Below are 20,999 nucleotides of genomic sequence, written 5' to 3'. Positions count from 1 at the left end.
GGTGAAGGATCAGACTATGTAACATACTTTTTAAGCAATGATCTGTGAAAAATATTGTAATTCTTAAGTGCTTGTGGTAACTCAAGGCAAAAAGTTACAGGATTAATAACAGCGACCACATTATATGGACCAATGAACCTGGGATCCAAATTCCAGGAAGGAACTTTCAACTTAATGTTTTAGGTGGACAACCACACATAGTCATTCACACAAAGGTCCAGATCTGGCATACGCTTTTTATCAGCCACACATTTATATGTGTCTCCCATTGAGATATACAACCACAAATTTACCCACCAGATGATGAAAGATATTAACAAAATGTTGGAAAAGTATAGAAACGGCCTCAATTTTCAAATCTACCTCAACCTATGCAGGTATGACAAACTGAGATATACGTATGGAGGAAATATACACGCCCAGATTGTAATCCTACACACAAGTTTGGGGTCAGAAATTTTCTGCCTATTTATTTAAGCTTATGTGTGGAAGGACAGACCACAATGTAATAACCCCTTTGACCACAAAAGAAACAAATCCCCATTTTATGGCGAACTGCAGGAGGCTCAGACCAAAGATAGACTCTCCCCAGATGCATGCGTTCATTAAGACACTCGGTAGAGCTTTTACCCTTAGAGAATTCTACTGGGAATAATAATAATATTTTTTTATTTATATAGCGCCAACATATTCCGCAGCACTTTACAATTAAGAGGGGACATGTACAGACAAATTCAATACAAGTTAGTCTTAGGTCATTTGTAGAACGGAGGGCATGCGTTGCATCACTAACTGTCACCTCCAAAGACAGAGTCTACATTTATTTTGCAAGACTCGCAACTGTATCGATGCTGGGATCTTGCAAAAAAAGTGGCCAGCAATAATATTAATATGACACCAGGGCAGGGAGATGCCTGGCGGGTGACACAAAGGGAGGGGGTGAGAGAACTGATAAAGGGGAGCCCTGACAGTAGGAAGAAAGGTAAGATAATGACTGTTGACACCTGTGCTCCCTATCACCCTAGATCGGTCTTTGCCCTGTGTGCCGTCACGTGCTTAAGCCCTGGCTGACCCTGGGTCTTAGCCCTAGATAGTGAGCTGGGCAGCAAGACACTAGTCATACTTCTACAATAAGACAACACAGGGAAAGGAATAGACAGGGGAAATACATGACAAAGGATATTCACAGGAATCAAAAGGAACACAAACAACTTCTCCAAGAACACTTTGGCTTCTCCAGGAACACAACAGCTATTCCAGGTAAAGAAGACACAGAATAGTAAAACCTATTGCTGACATGGGAGGAAGCCAGAAGTGAGTTTAAATAGTGAAGGGGGATGCACCAATAAGCAGCAGCTGAGACCAAAGCCAGATGGAATCTCAGCATACTGAAAACAAGGACTTTTAACCACTTTCATACGAAAAGAAAGAGTAAATCTGCACTACTTATGTGAATGGTCACGTAGGCTCCAAAGAGGACCTGTGATCAACTAACCTCTGTGAACTTCTAGTCTACATAATGGTCAAACAATTGACCAGTAAATATCATAATAAACAATTATACCTAAATTCTGATGTTTCTAGGATATCTATAAGGTTGTCAACTACCAAGTAACATGTTTATGAACACGTAAAGACCCTAACAGGAGGGCTGGAGACGAAGGAAAAATCACTGAAATGGATGGAAGCAGCTCTCAAAAGGAATGGGAACAGCATAGAGAAGATGCCTTGACTAATTTCTGTTCAAATATTTGGGCATCACTTTTGTCCCTCTTGAAACGTGCATGGGGATAGTTCAGAATCAATTAATGGAAATGTAAAGAGTTCCTCAGAGTGTCCAAATGTAGGAACACTTGTCTCCTGGCACTAGCCATGGTGAGAGTAAGATCAGGTTGATGATAATGTGGTCCAGACTCTTGGCTAGTAAGACTGGACCATGTGGAAATAAGTGTGGTGTGGTGCTGGGAAACAGAATGGAATCATTATCTGCCATCCATCCGACCACCTGTTTGCGCTGTTCTGTCTTCCAGAGAGGTGTCTTGCGCTCCCCTGCAAAGTGGGACAGGAAGCTAGGTCTCGTGGATGAGAATGTTTGTTGTGCTCCTGCAGCAGGCAGTTTCAACTGGGCCACAACATCAGCCTCTGTGTGCACACACACAGTCTTGGAGCTAAAGACAGGCCAAAATCCCTCTCTGAGAACAGTCTGCACTGGCCATGTGCTGAGAACTGCAAGCACGAGTGGTTGATATAGACGATTGCTGTTTTGCTTGACCATGTTGGGATTAGCTTAGCCATGTACAGTCATATGAAAAAGTTTGGGCACCCCTATTAATCTTAAGCTTAATGTTTTATAAAAATTGTTTTTTTTGCAACAGCTATTTCAGTTTCATATATCTAATAACTGTTGGACACAGTAATGTTTCTGCCTTGAAATGAGGTTTATTGTACTAACAGAAAATGTGCAATCTGCATTCAAACAATATTTGACAGGTGCATAAGTATGGGCACCCTTATCATTTTCTTGTTTTAAATGCTCCTACCTACTTTTTACTGACTTACTAAAGTATTTTTTTTTGTTTTGTAACCTCATTGAGCCTTGAACTTCATAGCTAGGTGTATGCAATCATGAGAAAAGCTACTTAAAGTGGCCACTTGCAAGTTGTTCTCCTGTTTGAATCTCCTCCGAAGAGTGGCATCATGGGCTCCTCAAAACAACTGTCAAATGATCTGAAAACAAAGATTATCCAACATAGTTGTTCAGGGGAAGGATACAAAAAGCTGTCTCAGAGGTTTAACCTGTCAATTTACACTGTGAGGAACATAGTAAGGAAATGGAAGAACACAGGTACAGTTCTTGTTAAGGTCAGAAGTGGCAGGCCAAGAAAAACATCAGAAAGGCAGAGAAGAAGAATGGTGAGATCAGTCAAGGACAATCCTCAGGCCACCTCCAGAGATCTGCAGCATCAACTTGCTGCAGATGGTGTCATTGTGCATCGGTTAACTAATAATAGATGTGTTTTTCTTGGTGTCTGTTAGCTGCTGTTTTTAGGATTGGGGAGGAGCAATATGAATGGCCCCTTACCAGCCTGAGAATACCAGCCCCCAGCTGTCCACTTTTGCAAGGCTGGTTTCCAAACATGGGGGAGACCCCATGTAGTTTTTAAAATTATTTAAATAATTTTAAAAAACAGCGTGGGGACCCCTCTATTTGTGATAACCAACCTTGCTGAGGATTGCAGCCCCCAGCTGTTGGTTTTGCCTGGCTGGTTATTAAAAATACAGGGGAACCCTCGCCGTTCTGTTTTTAAATTATTAGTTAGAGCACAGACGCCAGCAGACGAATACTCCCAGCAGCCGCTCCTGCTCTCAGTGTTATTAGTGGCAGCATGCGCCAGCTGAAGGGAGCAGAAGTCCTATCAGCCGACGCAGTGACCAGATGTAAACTTTATGCCTATGATCACAGCTGCGGGCTCACAATGTAATTTGTTTGACAGTGTGGTAACCATAGCTGTCTGACCAGTGATAATGATTTTACCGCAAATCAGAAACAGTGTTTGCCATGCACATGGCAGCGTGGCAAACACTGAATATTCGGTCCCACTATTCAAGTGAATGAGGTCCGAGTTTGGATTCGAGACCGGGTACTTTTCTGGTACCTGAACATCCAGGGATCTGCCCATCTTGAAAAGCAACACATTAAGCTGCAACAAACATCAATTCAAGAGTCAACATTCAGGCTCATATGAACAATGGCCTGTGTCTCTTCACCCTGTGTCTGGCCTAATTAAGAATAAATGCTGTGTCTTCTATCTTTATTTAGACAAAAACTAATGTATAAATCCAAGAAATATACAAAAGCAACAGATTATTTAAAATATTATAAAGAAGATGCAGAATGATTAGGGTTCAAGTTTTTCATTATTTATTTTTCCGAAAGACAGTGACATAAGTATGATTCTGTGCTTGGAAAGTAACACATTTTAGAAATTGGCATTGCAGCAAATTGTGATAGTTTATATAAAGATAATGAAAGTGAAATTACAGGGAGAAATAGTCTGCTACAGTTGCTTATACAGGGAGAAGCCATGAAATCGTGACACTTTTACAGCTTACTTAGCTTAAAGATCAGGGCATAAATAATTTATATTCCTTTGGATAAACACATGCTAGCTCAAAGACAAGAAACAGAGACTACGTAATATTCACATCTGAATGGGAAATCACTGGTGGGAGTAGACAATATAAAAATATACATATTTGGTACCACTATAATTATTAAAACTATGTATTGTATAAAATGCTGTAGTTGGTGACACTGCTATTTTTTCAGTCCTCAAAATATGAACAAAAGCTAACCAATAACTTGTATGTAGTCCAAAAATCAATAGCAATGGAAAAATAAAACAGTTGTCTCTTTGTCTCTATGACTGCGAGGATGAAAAAATTATTTGATTCTTAACTTACATGGAACCTTCTTACTACACAGTTCTCTATAGACATTAAAGGGACTCTGTCACCTGAATTTGGCGGGCTATGTAAATGCCCTGTGTCTGGTCCGATGGGCAGTGTTTTCTCTTCTTTCATTCACCCCTTCCTTTCCCGCTGGCCGCAATATTTTCTTGAATTTGAGTAGGTTTCCTCCGTAGTTCACGCGTGTGCAATACAATCTTGCCTTGTGCACGCGCAGTATGTAAGAGAAAACACCGCCCATCGGACCGGACAGAGGGCATTTACATATTCAGGTGACAGAGTCCCTTTAACATCACTGTCCCCACAATCTAAACTCCCTATTCTTATGTCTTTAGAGTGTGAGAGGAAACCGGACTACCCAGAAAAAACCCATGGTAACAAAGGGGAGGTGGGTTAGAGTGGCGGCAAATGGAGGAGACTAATCCATTGAATCTTTTTCTTTAAAATGTGTTTTCTCATTATCATACATAAGTAAAACCAAGCATCTTTGCACTGGACTTATTAAAATTACTCCCCATTGTAAAGAACAAAATATTTTTTTTAATGTTATAGTTTACTGTCTACCTCTGTAGATATCAGAGGTGGTTGAATAAATTGACAAGGAACATGTTCTGGCAAGCTCTTTTCAGAGCTTGCAAGTGCTGCTCTGAAGCTAGCTATATCACAGGATTCAGTGCTGGCTTCAGTGCTCCTGGGATTCTCCAAAGCATGTAGGATCATAAGAGAGTGTGCGGTGCTATCTGTATACTCTCTTTTGCATCCCCCCCTGCCCAGGAGCTGTGGTATGAGCAGACCATATTCCTGCATGGTCAGACACAGCCATTACACAGTACACAGCAGGGGCACATTTATAAGATTATCTCAGCACAGGAAAACATTTTTTAACACATCTGTTGTGAACTCTGTTTTTAGACTCCCTCTTGTGGTCACAAGTGGCACTGTGTGAGTGCTGTCTTTGGGCTCCCTCTGGTGGCTCTTTGTGTCATTCTGCAGGTCTGAGGCTGGTTCAGCTGTCTCGTTATCTGTTAGCTGGTTTCCTATTTAGCTCACCTGGACTTTCAGTAGTTGCCTGCTGTCGATGTATTCAGTGCTATTTTGATCTCTCCTGAATCCCTTCGTTTTCAGTCTCGCCAAGAGAAGCTAAGTTTCTGTTTGGTTATTTTTTGCTCATCAGTGTTCAATATGTTTCTTGGTTATTTATTTGTCCTTGTCCAGCTTGCTAATATGTGATTTCCTTGCTTGCTGGTAGCTCTAGGGGGCTGAGTTTCTCCCCTCACACCGTTAGTTGGTGTGGGGGTTCTTGTATTCTCAGCGTGGATATTTTGTATAGGGTTTTTTACTGACCGCACAGTTCCCTGCCTGTCTTCTGCTATCTAGTATTAGTGGGCCTCATTTGCTGAATCTGTTTTCATTTCTACGTATTGTATTTTCCCCTTACCTCACCGTTATTATTTGTTGGGGGCTTCCTATATCTTTGGGGTCATTTCTCTGAGGCAAGTGAGGTCTTACTTTCTCTATAGGGGTAGCAAGTTTCTCAGGCTGCGTCGAGACGTCCAGGAATTTAGGCACGTTCACCGGCTACCTTTAGTGTGTTTGTTAGGATCAGGTTTTGCGGTCAGTTCAGTTACCACCTCCCTAGAGCTCGTTCTATGTTCAGTAACTTAGCTAGTTCATTCTGTGATCCTCAGCCACTAAGGATCATAACAGTACAGCAGGCCAAAAAAGTGTTTAATGCATCGCAGAAGTGGGATAAGAGAAGTCCTGAGTACAATTTTTTTTTACCCTCTCCCTTTGCTGCAGTCTGTCCAGCTTCTCTCATCCCCTTAATCTCTGGGTGGCTTTGAGTTCAGCTGCAGACATGGATATTCAGAGTCTGACTTCTAGTGTGGATCATCTTGCTGCAAGGGTGCAAAGCATTCAGGATTTTGTTGTTCACAGTCCTATGTCTGAGCCAAAAGTACCTATTCCTGAGTTGTTTTCTGGAGATAGATCTAGGTTTCTGAATTTTAAGAATAATTGTAAATTATTTCTTTCTTTGAGACCTCATTCCTCTGGTGATTCCACTCAGCAAGTTAGAATTGTTATCTCCCTGTTACGTGGCGACCCTCAAGATTGGGCTTTCTCCCTGGCGCCAGGAGATCCTGTATTGCTGAATGTGGATGCGTTTTTTCTGGCGCTTGGATTGCTTTATGAGGAACCTAATCTTGAGAACCAGGCAGAAAAGGCCTTGCTGGCTCTCTCTCAGGGCCAGGATGAAGCTGAGGTGTATTGTCAAAAATTTCGGAAATGGTCGGTGCTTACTCAATGGAATGAGTGTGCCCTGGCTGCAAATTTCAGAGAAGGTCTTTCTGAAGCCATTAAGAATGTTATGGTGGGGTTCCCCACGCCTGCAAGTCTGAATAACTCAATGGCTTTGGCCATTCAGATTGATCGGCGTTTGCGGGAGCTCAAATCTGCGCACCATCTGGCGGTGTTTTCTGAACAGAGACCTGAGTCTATGCAATGTGACCGAATTCTGACCAGAATTGAGCGGCAAGATCATAGACGTCAAAATGGGTTGTGCTTTTACTGTGGTGATTCAACTCATGTTATCTCAGCATGCTCTAAGCGCGTAAAAAAATTGCTAAATCTGTCACCGTTGGTACTATACAGCCTAAATTCATTTTGTCTGTTACTTTAATTTGTTATTTGTCTTCCTATTCGGTTATGGCTTTTGTAGATTCAGGTGCTGCCCTGAACCTGATGGATTTGTCGGTTGCCAGGCGCTGTGGTTTGGTCCTGGAGCCTTTGGAATTCCCTATTCCACTGAGGGGAATTGATGCTACACCATTGGCTGAGAATAAGCCTCAGTATTGGACTCAAGTGACCATGTGCATGACTCCTGTACATCAGGAGGTGATTCGCTTTCTTGTGCTGCAGGCTCATAATCCAGTTTTGGATTGGAAAGCTATGTCTGTTTCAAGTTGGGGTTGCCAGGGGATTCATGGCGATGCTCCTTTGGTGTCAATTGCTTCTTCCACTCCTTCTGAGGTCCCTGAGTTTTTGTTGGACTACCAGAATGTATTTGATGAGCCCAGATCCGGTGCCCTGCCTCCTCACAGGGATTGTGATTGTGCTATAAATTTGATTCCTGGTAGTAAGTTCCCTAAGGGACGACTTTTTAATTTGTCTGTACCAGAACATGCCGCAATGCGGAGTTATATAAAGGAGTCTTTAGAGAAGGGACATATTCGCCCGTCCTCCTCCCCTCTTGGTGCAGGATTCTTTTTTGTGGCCAAGAAGGATGGTTCTCTGAGACCTTGTATAGATTATAGTCTTCTAAATAAAATCACGGTCAAATTTCAGTATCCTTTGCCATTATTATCTGATCTGTTTGCTCGGATTAAGGGGTCCAGTTGGTTCACCAAGATAGATCTTCGTGGTGCGTATAACCTTGTGCGTATTAAGCAGGGGGATGAATGGGAAACAGCATTTAATACGCCCGAAGGCCATTTTGAGTACTTGGTGATGCCTTTTGGACTCTCTAATGCTCCTTCTGTGTTCCAGTCCTTCATGCATGACATCTTCCGAGAATATCTGGATAAATTTATGATTGTGTATCTGGATGACATTTTGGTCTTTTCTGAGGACTGGGAGTCCCATGTGAAGCAGGTCAGGATGGTATTTCAGGTCCTGCATGCTAATGCCTTATTTGTGAAGGGCTCAAAATGTCTCTTCGGAGTACAGAAGGTTTCCTTTTTGGGTTTTATTTTTTCTCCTTCTACTATTGAGATGGACCCAGTCAAGGTCCAGGCTATTCATGACTGGACTCAGCCTACATCTGTTAAGAGTCTTCAGAAGTTCTTGGGTTTTGCTAATTTTTACCGTCGCTTCATTGCTAATTTTTCTGGCGTGGTTAAAACCTTGACGGATTTGACCAAGAAGGGTTCTGATGTGACTAATTGGTCTCCTGCGGCCGTGGAAGCCTTTCGGGAGCTGAAGCGCCGGTTTTCTTCGGCTCCAGTTTTGTGTCAGCCTGATGTCTCTCTTCCTTTTCAGGTCGAGGTTGATGCTTCTGAGATTGGAGCAGGGGCTGTTTTGTCGCAGAGAAGCTCTGATTGCTCTGTGATGAAACCTTGTGCTTTCTTTTCAAGAAAGTTTTCGCCTGCCGAGCGGAATTATGATGTTGGTAATCGGGAGTTGTTGGCTATGAAGTGGGCATTTGAGGAGTGGCGACATTGGCTCGAGGGAGCTAAGCATCGTGTGGTGGTCTTGACTGATCACAAAAATCTGATTTATCTCGAGTCTGCCAAGCGGCTGAATCCTAGACAGGCTCGTTGGTCGTTGTTTTTCTCCCGTTTCGATTTCGTGGTCTCGTACCTGCCTGGTTCGAAGAACGTGAAGGCTGATGCTCTTTCTAAGAGTTTTGTGCCTGACTCTCCGGGAGTTCCAGAGCCGGCTGGTATCCTCAGAGAGGGAGTGATTTTGTCTGCCATTTCCCCAGATTTGCGACGAGTGCTGCAGAAATTTCAGGTGGATAGACCTGACCGTTGCCCACCAGAGAGACTGTTTGTCCCAGATAGATGGACCAGCAGAGTTATTTCTGAGGTTCATTCTTCGGTGTTGGCAGGCCATCCTGGGATTTTTGGTACCAGAGATTTGGTGGCTAGGTCCTTCTGGTGGCCTTCCTTGTCGCGGGATGTGCGTTCCTTTGTGCAGTCCTGTGGGATTTGTGCTCGGGCTAAGCCTTGCTGTTCTCATGCCAGCGGTTTGCTTTTGCCTTTGCCTGTCCCGAAGAGGCCTTGGACGCACATTTCCATGGATTTTATTTCGGATCTTCCAGTCTCTCAGAGAATGTCTGTCATTTGGGTGGTGTGTGATCGTTTTTCCAAAATGGTCCATTTGGTGCCCTTGCCTAAGTTGCCTTCCTCCTCTGATCTGGTTCCTCTATTTTTTCAGAATGTGGTTCACTTGCATGGCATCCCTGAAAATATTGTGTCTGACAGAGGATCCCAGTTTGTGTCCAGATTTTGGCGGATTTTTTGTGCTAAGATGGGCATTGATTTGTCTTTTTCGTCGGCCTTCCATCCTCAGACGAATGGCCAAAGCGAGCGAACTAATCAGACCTTGGAAACTTATTTAAGATGTTTTGTTTCTGCTGATCAGGATGATTGGGTGACTTTTTTGCCATTGGCCGAGTTTGCCCTTAATAATCGGGCTAGTTCTGCTACTTTGGTTTCGCCTTTTTTCTGCAATTCTGGTTTTCATCCTCGTTTCTCCTCGGGTCAGGTCGAGCCTTCTGACTGTCCTGGGGTGGATTCTGTGGTGGATAGGTTGCAGCAGATTTGGAACCATGTGGTGGACAATTTGAAGTTGTCACAGGAGAAGGCTCAGCGCTTTGCCAACCGCCGTTGCGGTGTGGGTCCCCGACTTCGTGTTGGGGATTTGGTATGGCTGTCTTCTCGGTATGCTCCTATGAAGGTCTCCTCTCCTAAATTCAAGCCTCGCTTCATCGGTCCTTATAAGATTTTGGAAATCCTTAACCCGGTGTCATTTCGTTTGGACCTCCCAGCGTCGTTTGCCATTCATAACGTGTTCCATAGATCTTTGTTGCGGAGGTATGTGGTGCCTGTGGTTCCTTCTGTTGAGCCCCCTGCCCCGGTGCTGGTTGAGGGCGAATTGGAGTACGTGGTGGAGAAGATCTTGGATTCTCGTGTTTCTAGACGGAGGCTTCAGTATTTGGTTAAGTGGAAGGGCTATGGTCAGGAGGATAATTCCTGGGTTGTCGCCTCTGATGTTCATGCGGCCGATTTGGTTCGTGCCTTCCATGTGGCTCATCTTGATCGCCCTGGGGGTTTTGATGAGGGTTCGGTGACCCCTCCTCAAGGTGGGGGTACTGTTGTGAACTCTGTTTTTGGGCTCCCTTTTGTGGTCACAAGTGGCACTGTGTGAGTGCTGTCTTTGGGCTCCCTCTGGTGGCTCTTTGTGTCATTCTGCAGGTCTGAGGCTGGTTCAGCTGTCTCGTTATCTGTTAGCTGGTTTCCTATTTAGCTCACCTGGACTTTCAGTAGTTGCCTGCTGTCGATGTATTCAGTGCTATTTTGATCTCTCCTGAATCCCTTCGTTTTCAGTCTCGCCAAGAGAAGCTAAGTTTCTGTTTGGTTATTTTTTGCTCATCAGTGTTCAATATGTTTCTTGGTTATTTATTTGTCCTTGTCCAGCTTGCTAATATGTGATTTCCTTGCTTGCTGGTAGCTCTAGGGGGCTGAGTTTCTCCCCTCACACCGTTAGTTGGTGTGGGGGTTCTTGTATTCTCAGCGTGGATATTTTGTATAGGGTTTTTTACTGACCGCACAGTTCCCTGCCTGTCTTCTGCTATCTAGTATTAGTGGGCCTCATTTGCTGAATCTGTTTTCATTTCTATGTATTGTATTTTCCCCTTACCTCACCGTTATTATTTGTTGGGGGCTTCCTATATCTTTGGGGTCATTTCTCTGAGGCAAGTGAGGTCTTACTTTCTCTATAGGGGTAGCAAGTTTCTCAGGCTGCGTCGAGATGTCCAGGAATTTAGGCACGTTCACCGGCTACCTTTAGTGTGTTTGTTATGATCAGGTTTTGCCGTCAGTTCAGTTACCACCTCCCTAGAGCTCGTTCTATGTTCAGTAACTTAGCTAGTTCATTCTGTGATCCTCAGCCACTAAGGATCATAACACACATCTAATTGAGAAATTTATTTTTACTCCAAGATCTATTGATTAAAATGAACTTTGTGGGAAATCCACTTTAAATGAGGAGATGTACGAACAACATATAAGTGAAATAAGAGGAAAACAAACCGAGAACAGAGGTTAAATATTTGACAACTGAGATTAATTCAGTATTATTTTCTTTACTGTTTAGGTGGAAAACCTGATTCAGCTCCCGCTGCCCAGGTGTGGAGCATTCCTCTCTTTCTGCACCCTAGGGGTTGAGGCCGCTAAGAAGAATACCTGGCATAATCACTCTGAAATCTGCTTGATGTAAATCCTGATGGACCAATTAGATACAGTACGTCTGAATCAAAAATCTTGAGTTAACGAGCTGATCTCTGCATTGCATACATGCCGGGCAACATACAGCGATATGTCTTCAAATAAGCTTGCATTTATCCATAAGCCTCCTTATGTAACACTGAAGTTGCTGACATATACAAAGTGACCTTTCTCTATATTAATTACCTTACAATGCTTAGGAAAATGTAAACCCAAAGAATTTATTCAGAGTAAAAAACATAAAGATTCTAAATATTCGTGAAAAAGTTATTTAATCTTATCTTTACTGTCTTGATTACAACAATGTGCTTTAATGACTATTACTACATAGCTTAACTCCCCGATTTCAATAGACGTGAACATCTTTTAGATCAGTAAAAAGGTACCAATCCTTTATGATAGAAAGAAAGCATATTCAATTTCACAGAGACTTGAAGGAATTTAAGGAGAACCAAGCTTATTATTTTCTCACTGAAAAACAGTTCATTATCTCTTCCTCGGACATTGATAGCTCAGATCTGAATCTGGAGTGAAATGGGAAATTCAGGAATAGAGGTAGACCTTATAGACAGAAATGACAGGGTTGCAAACGGGGCTAAGAAATCTAAATACATCACAGGGTATGGGTATGACCTCTCTGTCCCCACCCTCTTCTTCATCTCTATACTCTACTTCCTCTTTGTTAGAACAACAAGTCCCCCGTAGGGTATCCCCTAAGGAACCCAAATCCATTGAATAGAGGACAGATCATAAACCTCTCCAGTCATTCACTCTCTATAATTGAAGATGATGTTCTAAGAAAAGGTCTCACTTTCGATCCCACTAATAGTTTCAATTGCTTCAACTGGGTAAAAGATATCATTTTGTTTGAGAGGAAATTGAAATGGAGAAAATTATTTAAAAACAATGACAAGTAACAATGCCAAAAATTAGGTCGCACTGATGAGGATTTGGAAGGTTGTCATACAATGATGGGATTGCTAATAGTAAATGAGACAGAGAGAAGATCAGGCCCATTTACAAACCTCAAAATTATTAGTAAGAAAATGTCCCCATACAATGACCTCTTCAAATTAGACATTTTTGTTACACTAGTAGAGAAAGGTTTACTTAGAATCCTCCAGTTGATTCAAACCATGGGGTCTAATCTGTCTAGAAGTGAAAGTATGGCTCTGGAAGGTCTAGATAAAAATGAGTATTTGAGTATCAAGCCTTCTGACAAAGCGAGCAATCTTGTTCTGATGGATCACTGCAAATATCTGACAATGTGCTACTCATTCCTGAAGGATAGGGATATTTAAGACATTTTACCATTGGATCCTACAATCAGATACATTGAGATTTTGCATGATATACAGTGCTAGTGAGGAATCGGGATGATCATCTCATCTCCACTAATGAGTATAATTTTCTCCTAGATATTTTTCCCCTCATGCTAACATTCTATACTATCCTGAAAATCCATAAGGGAACCCCTGAAGGGATGCCCTATCTTCTCAGGAATCAATTCGGTCACACAAAATAGTTGCATCTGCAACTCTCTCCTCTCTTATACCTCCCCTCTTATACCAGGGATACTTCAGACCTGTTGACAAAATTGGATGGTATATCTGTGGATGACTGCTCTCCTCTACTACTGTAGAGGCTCTCTAGAGCAGTATACTGCATGAGGCTGGTATTTAACCTCTTCATGACCTTGGAGTTTTACGTTTTCATTTTTTCCTACCCTTCTTCCCAGTGCCATAACTTTTATCATTGATTTGATCAGCTGTCATGAGCACCTAACAGCTGGAGGTTAAATTGCAATAATATGTTAAATGCCGCTGTCAATCCCTGAAAGCGGCATTCAACACGAGTGTGCCAGAAGTGAGTCATAAACCCTGTCCCTCCGCGCCCCTGTTGAATGATGGCTGGTAGGGTTGAGCGAAACGGGTCGTTCATTTTCAAAAGTCGCCGACTTTTGGCAAAGTCGGCGTCTCATGAAACTGAGCCGATCCCAGCGTTGCATCGGCCATGCGGTACGCGACTTTCGCGCCAAAGTCGCGTTTCAATGACGCGAAAAGCGCCATTTCTCAGCCAATGAAGGTGAACGCAGAGTGTGGGCAGCGTGATGACATAGTGCCTGGTCCCCACCATCTTAGAGAAGGGCATTGCAGTGATTGGCTTGCTGTCTGCGGCGTCACAGGGGCTATAAAAGGGCGTTCCCGCCGACCGCCATCTCACTGCTGCTGATCTGAGCTTAGGGAGAGGTTGCTGCCGCTTCGTCAGAAGCAGGGAGAGCGTTAGGCAGGGTCCATAAACCACCAAACCGCTTGTGCTGTAGCGATTTCCACTGTCCAACACCACCTTCGGTGTGCAGGGACAGTGGAAGCTACATTTTTTTATTTTTTCTCTCAGCGCTGTAGCTCATTGGGCTGCCTTAGAAGGCTCCCTGATAGCTGTATTGCTGTGTGTACGCCACTGTGGAAACCAACTGCTTTTTTCAAAGCACATATCCTCTTGTTCCTTCCTTTCTGCACAGCTATCTTTTTTGTTTGTCCACACTTTTTATTTAATTTGTGCATCAGTCCACTCCTATTGCTGCCTGCCATACCTGGCTGAGATTACTGCAGGGAGATAGTAATTGTAGGACAGTCCCTGTTTTTTTTTTTTGTTGGAGATTAAGATTGGCATTTCTGCTAGAGTGCCATCCATGCGTGTGCCATCTCTCACTGAGTGGGCCATAGAAAGCCTATTTATTTTTTTCCATGATTTGGGTTCTAAAATCTACCTGAAAAAAAAACACTACATCAATCAGTGGTAGAAAAATATTGGCCTCAGTCAGGGCTTGTGTGCCACTCCTGACTCCTGTGTGTGCCATCTCTCACTCAGTGGGCCATAGAAAGCCTTTTTTTTATTTTATTATTATTTGGTTTCTAAAGTCTCCCTGAAAAAAAAAAAAAAAAAAAAAAAACAGTGGGAGATTAATATTGCCCTTTCAGCTTGTGTGCCAGTCTTGACTCCTGGGTGTGCCACCTCTCTCTCTCTCAAATTGTGGGCCATAGAAAGCCTATTTATTTTTTTCCTTGATTTGGGTTCTAAAATCTACCTTAAAAAAAACACTACATCAATCAGTGGTAGAAAAATATTGGCCTCAGTCAGGGCTTGTGTGCCACTCCTGACTCCTGTGTGTGCCATCTCTCACTCAGTGGGCCATAGAAAGCCTTTTTTTTTTTTTTTTTTTTTTTTTTTTTTTATTATTTGGTTTCTAAAGTCTCCCTGAAAAAAAAAAATAAATAAAAAAAACAGTGGGAGATTAATATTGCCCTTTCTGCTTGTGTGCCAGTCTTGACTCCTGTGTGTGCCATCTCTCACTCAGTGGGCACTGGGCCATAGAAAGCGTTTGTTTGTTTTTTTATTATTTGGTTTCTAAATTGTCCCTGAAAAAAACCTTTTATCTTATTTGGTTTCTAAAGTCTCCCTGAGAAAAAAAAAAAAATAGGTGGGAGATTAATATTGACATTTGGGCTTGAGTGACAGTCCTGCGTGTGTGGCATCTCTGTGATTTTGTGCCACAGAAAACAGTGTGTGTAACATTGTGCCTGATTTTCCTTGTGGTCTCAACAACCTGTTAAGGGATATTGAAATCATACTGAAGTTATAGCTCACCGTGTAAGTTGTTTGACAGCAACAAATAAAGTTACTTTGGTTACGTTTTTAAAACAATGAGGAAGTCTGGTGCAAGAGGTCGTGGCCGTGGGCGTTCATTGTCAGCTGGTAATGATGATAGTGGTAGTGGAGCATCAGGTGGGCGTGGGGATAAAAATATTCCACCTAAGTCTGGAGCTGTGGAGCCAGTTTCGTCGTCTGGCTACACAAGGCCTCGAAAGCTCTCTTTTCTGGGAGTAGGAAAACCGCTTTTAAAGCCGGAGCAGCAACAGCAAGTTTTGGCTTACATTGCAGACTCAGCCTCTAGCTCTTTTGCCTCCTCTTCTGAAACTGGTAAATGTAAAAGCAGCGCGTCGCTTGTGGATGTTCACGGTCAGGGACAAGTCGCTTCCTTGTCCTCTTCAGCAAAAACAACAACAAGAGAGAAGGATGCAGCAGGCGACACAACGGGTTACTCCATGGAGCTCTTTACACATACCGTCCCTGGCTTAGAAAGTGAAACACTTAACAGGCCATGCCCATTACAAGTAGATTCTGACATGGAGTGCACTGATGCACAGCCACAGCCAGAGTACTATGCTGCTCCTTTGACTCAGACCACAACATTGCCCTCTCAGGGTACTGATCCGCAATCAGACCCTGATGAGACTATGTTGCCCCGCCACGAACGCTATACCACCGACCGACACGGTGACACAGACGAAGTTGCACACGAGCTTGAAGAGGAGGTAATAGATGACCCAGTTGTTGACCCCGATTGGCAGCCATTGGGGGAACAGAGTGCAGGCGGCAGTAGTTCAGAAGTGGAGGTGGAGGAGGGGCCGCAGCAGGCATCAACATCGCAACAGGTTCCATCTGCCGGGCCCGTATCTGGCCCAAAACGCGTGTCAAAGCCAAAACCTGTTGGAGGACAGCGTGGCCATCCGGTTAAAGCTCAGTCTGCAATCCCTGAAAAGGGATCCGATGCTAGGAAGAGTGCAGTCTGGCATTTTTTTAAACAACATCCAATTGATCAGCGCAAAGTCATCTGTCAAAAATGTTCAACTAGCTTAAGCAGAGGTCAGAATCTGAAAAGTCTCAATACTAGTTGCATGCATAGACACTTAACCACCATGCATTTTCAAGCCTGGACTAACTACCAAACGTCCCTTAAGGTTGTAGCACCCTCGGCCAATGAAGCTAGTCAGCAACGCAACATCCCTTCCGTCACTGTAAGGCCACCATTTTCCGCACCACCGGCAGTATCTGTGCAGGTTTCTTTGCCAGCCAAAAGCAGTCAGGGTCAGGGAATCACCAGTTTTGTAGGAGGAAATATTGCATCTAGGGCACCGGCGGAAACAATACCGTCTCCAACCGTCTCTCAGTCTGCCATGTCCAGCGGCACACCCGCAAGTTCCACGTGCTCCATCTCTCCAGTTCAGCTCACACTACATGAGACTCTGGTTAGGAAAAGGAAGTACTTATCCTCGCATCCGCGTACACAGGGTTTTAACGCCCACATAGCAAGACTAATCTCGTTAGAGATGATGCCCTACCGGTTAGTTGAAAGCGAAGCTTTCAAAGCCCTGATGGAGTACGCTGAACCATGATACGAGCTACCCAGTTGACACTTTTTTTCAAGAAAAGCCATCCCAGCCCTGCACCAGCATGTTAAACAGCGCATCGTCCATGCACTCAGGCAATCTGTGAGTACAAAGGTGCACCTGACTACAGATGCATGGACCAGTAGGCATGGCCAGGGACGTTATGTGTCCATCACGGCACACTGGGTGAATGTGGTGGATGCAGGGTCCACAGGGGACATCAATTTCGGGACAGTTGTGCCTAGCCCACGGTCTAGGAAACAGTTGGCTGTAGGCGTTCGCACCCCCTCCTCCTCCTCGTCCTCCTGCTGAAGCTACAGCTCTTCCACAGACCGCAGTCGGCCAACCACTCCATCGGCAGATGACACTGTTGCACACCAGTTGTCCCATTATGGGCCAGCTACTGGCAAGCGTCAGCAGGCTGTATTGGCTATGAAGTGTTTGGGCGACAACAGACACACCGCGGAAGTTCTGTCCGAGTTCTTGCAACAAGAAACGCAGTCGTGGCTGGGCACAGTAGATCTTGAGGCAGGCAAGGTAGTGAGTGATAACGGAAGGAATTTCATGGCTGCCATCTCCCTTTCCCAACTGAAACACATTCCTTGCCTGGCTCACACCTTAAACCTGGTGGTGCAGTGCTTATTGAAAACTTATCCTGGGTTCTCCGACCTGCTCCTCAAAGTGCGTGGACTTTGCTCACATATCCGACGTTCGCCTGTACACTCCAGCCGAATGCAGACCTATCAGCGGTCTTTGAACCTTCCCCAGCATCGCCTAATCATAGACGTTGCAACAAGGTGGAACTCAACACTGCACATGCTTCAGAGACTGTGCCAACAGAGGCGGGCTGTTATGTTTTTGTGGGAGGATACACATACACGGGCAGGCAGTAGGATGGCAGACATGGAGTTGTCAGGTGTGCAGTGGTCCAAGATACAAGACATGTGTCAAGTCCTTGAGTGTTTTGAGGAATGCACACGGCTGGTTAGTGCAGACAATGCCGTAATAAGCATGAGCATCCCCCTAATGCGTCTGCTGATGCAAAGTTTGACGCACATAAAGGATCAGGTGTCTGCACCAGAGGAAGAGGAAAGCCTTGATGACAGTCAGCCATTGTCTGGTCAGGGCAGTGTACAGGACGAGGTAGCGGGCGAAGAGGAGGTGGAGGACGAGGAGGATGATGGGGATGAGTATATTTTTAATGCGGAAGCTTTCCCGGGGGCACTGGAAATTGGTTGCGTGGCAAGGCCGGGTTCTGGTTTTTTGAGGGACACAAGTGACGTAGATTTGCCTGAAACTGCCCCTCAACCAATCACAACCGGAGATTTGGCAACTGGAACTTTGGCCCACATGGCGGATTATGCCTTACGTATCCTAAAAAGGGACACACGCATTACGAAAATGATGAACGATGACGATTACTGGTTGGCCTGCCTCCTTGATCCACGCTATAAAGGCAAATTGCAAAATATAATGCCACATGAGAACTTGGAACTAATATTAGCAACCAAACAATCAACTCTTGTTGACCGTTTGCTTCAGGCATTCCCAGCACACAGCGCACTTGATCGTTCTCACACGAGCTCCAGGGGGCAGCAGACTAGGAGTGTTAGGGGTGCACACATCAGAAGTGGCGTTGGACAGAGGGGTTTTCTGACCAGGTTGTGGAGTGATTTTGCTATGACCGCAGACAGGACAGGTACTGCTGCATCAATTGAAAGTGACAGGAGACAACATTTGTCCAGTATGGTTACTAACTATTTTTCATCCCTTATCGATGTTCTCCCTCAACCGTCATTCCCATTTGATTACTGGGCATCAAAATTAGACACCTGGCCAGAATTGGCAGAATATGCATTGCAGGAGCTTGCTTGCCCGGCAGCAAGTGCCCTATCAGAAAGAGTATTCAGTGCTGCAGGTTCAATATTAACCGAAAAAAGGACTCGTCTGGCTACCCAAAATGTTGACGATCTAACATTCATTAAAATGAACCACAACTGGATTTCAAAATCTTTTGCCCCACCTTGCCCGGCCGACACCTAGCTTTCCTATGAAAAGCTCTTGCCTGTGAATTACTTTTCTAATGTCTAATTTGCTGCAGCTGATTGTCCAGCATACGACATGTTTACACCTTCATAAATGGCCAAACTCACCACACGGGGCCGTGGTATCGCGACTTGGCGCAAGCACCCGTGAGACTGCTGTTTGTCTGAAGAGGTGGGTGTGCTCGCTTTTGGTTGACGGCATTGTTACTGGGTCCCTCATAGTACAATGTAGTGTCTCTGGCGGTGGTGGTGCGCACCCAACGTCAGACACACCGTTGTAACATGAGGGGCCCTGGGGCGGTCCCGCCGGCCACAAGAGAGTTCCCCCCTCCCCCAGCTCAAACTGTGCTCTACCACGTGCAAAATTATGTCGCACAGCTCCACCAATGTTTAGTCTATTCGCTGACATCATTCAATGTCTGGCACTGACAATACAAATTTGTAGACATCTATGATGCTACTTAAAGTAGTCTGTGTCAGTGTCCTATATTGGCACCATTAAATAGTTACTGCCAAATTACTATGTCAGAAACTCAGCAGATGAGCCCACCCCTGTACCTAAGTATGCCACCTTTTTTTTTTTTTTTTTTTGGGTTGTTTTGCGAGACATTAACATCTATTTATATTTTGGGAGTACTGGGACAGACACTCCTTGCAATACTCCTCCACTGACCACAATGCTGCCTGCCTGTGTATCCATGTAACTGATGTAAAACTGCCTTGAGCCTATGTTTTGTTATCTTAGGCCTTTGATAGCCTGTCTGCGGTCCCTACTTGCAATACTCCTCCACTGACAACAATGCTGCCTGCCTGTCTATCCATGTAACCGATTTTAAACTGCCTTGAGCCTATGTTTTGTTATTTTAGGCCTTTGATAGCCTGTCTGCGGTCCCTACTTTAAATACTCCTCCACTGACCACCAAGCTGCCTGTGTATCCATGTAACCGATGTAAAACTGCCTTGAGCCTACGTTTTGTTATTTTAGGCCTTTGATAGCCTGTCTGCGGTCCCTACTTTAAATACTCCTCCACTGACCACCAAGCTGCCTGTGTATCCATGTAACCGATGTAAAACTGCCATGACCCTATTGTTTGCTATTTTAGGCCTTTGATAGCCTGTCTGCGGTCCCTACTTTAAATACTCCTCCATTGACAACAATGCTGCCTGTGTATCCATGTAACCGACGTAAAACTGCCATGAGCCTATGTTTTGTTATTTTAGGCCTTTGATAGCCTGTCTGCGGTCCCTACTTTAAATACTCCTCCACTGACCACCAAGCTGCCTGTGTATCCATGTAACTGATGCAAAACTGCCTTGAGCCTATGTTTTGTTATTTTAGGCCTTTGATAGCCTGTCTGCGGTCCCTACTTTAAATACTCCTCCACTGACCACCAAGCTGCCTGTGTATCCATGTAACCGATGTAAAACTGCCTTGAGCCTATGTTTTGTTATTTTAGGCCTTTGATAGCCTGTCTGCGGTCCCTACTTTAAATACTCCTCCACTGACCACCAAGCTGCCTGTGTATCCATGTAACCGATGTAAAACTGCCATGACCCTATTGTTTGCTATTTTAGGCCTTTGATAGCCTGTCTGCGGTCCCTACTTTAAATACTCCTCCATTGACAACAATGCTGCCTGTGTATCCATGTAACCGACGTAAAACTGCCATGAGCCTATGTTTTGTTATTTTAGGCCTTTGATAGCCTGTCTGCGGTCCCTACTTTAAATACTCCTCCACTGACCATCAAGCTGCCTGTGTATCCATGTAACCGATGTAAAACTGCCTTGAGCCTATGTTTTGTTATTTTAGGCCTTTGATAGCCTGTCTGCGGCCCCTACTTTAAATACTCCTCCACTGACCACCAAGCTGCCTGTGTATCCATGTAACCGATATAAAACTGCCTTGAGCCTATGTTTTGTCATTTTAGGCCTTTGATAGCCTGTCTGCGGTCCCTACTTTAAATACTCCTCCACTGACCACCAAGCTGCCTGTGTATCCATGTAACCGATGTAAAACTGCCTTGAGCCTACGTTTTGTTATTTTAGGCCTTTGATAGCCTGTCTGCGGTCCCTACTTTAAATACTCCTCCACTGACCACCAAGCTGCCTGTGTATCCATGTAACCGATGTAAAACTGCCATGACCCTATTGTTTGCTATTTTAGGCCTTTGATAGCCTGTCTGCGGTCCCTACTTTAAATACTCCTCCATTGACAACAATGCTGCCTGTGTATCCATGTAAC

At 44.3% G+C, this 20,999-nt stretch overlaps 1 protein-coding gene across 2 annotated transcripts in view; it reads right to left on the bottom strand.

Moving 5' to 3' along the window:
- The window catches only part of PDE5A (phosphodiesterase 5A), a 498,536-nt gene that overhangs the window by 367,994 nt on the left and 109,543 nt on the right, over window positions 1-20,999 (bottom strand). The gene's annotated exons all lie outside the window — the stretch shown is intronic.

The sequence above is a fragment of the Ranitomeya variabilis genome, chromosome 1, assembly GCF_051348905.1.
Source record: "Ranitomeya variabilis isolate aRanVar5 chromosome 1, aRanVar5.hap1, whole genome shotgun sequence".
Classification (NCBI taxonomy): Eukaryota; Metazoa; Chordata; class Amphibia; order Anura; family Dendrobatidae; genus Ranitomeya; species Ranitomeya variabilis.
Note: the sequence above shows the minus strand (reverse complement) of the source record. Positions and strands in the feature narration are given on the sequence as shown.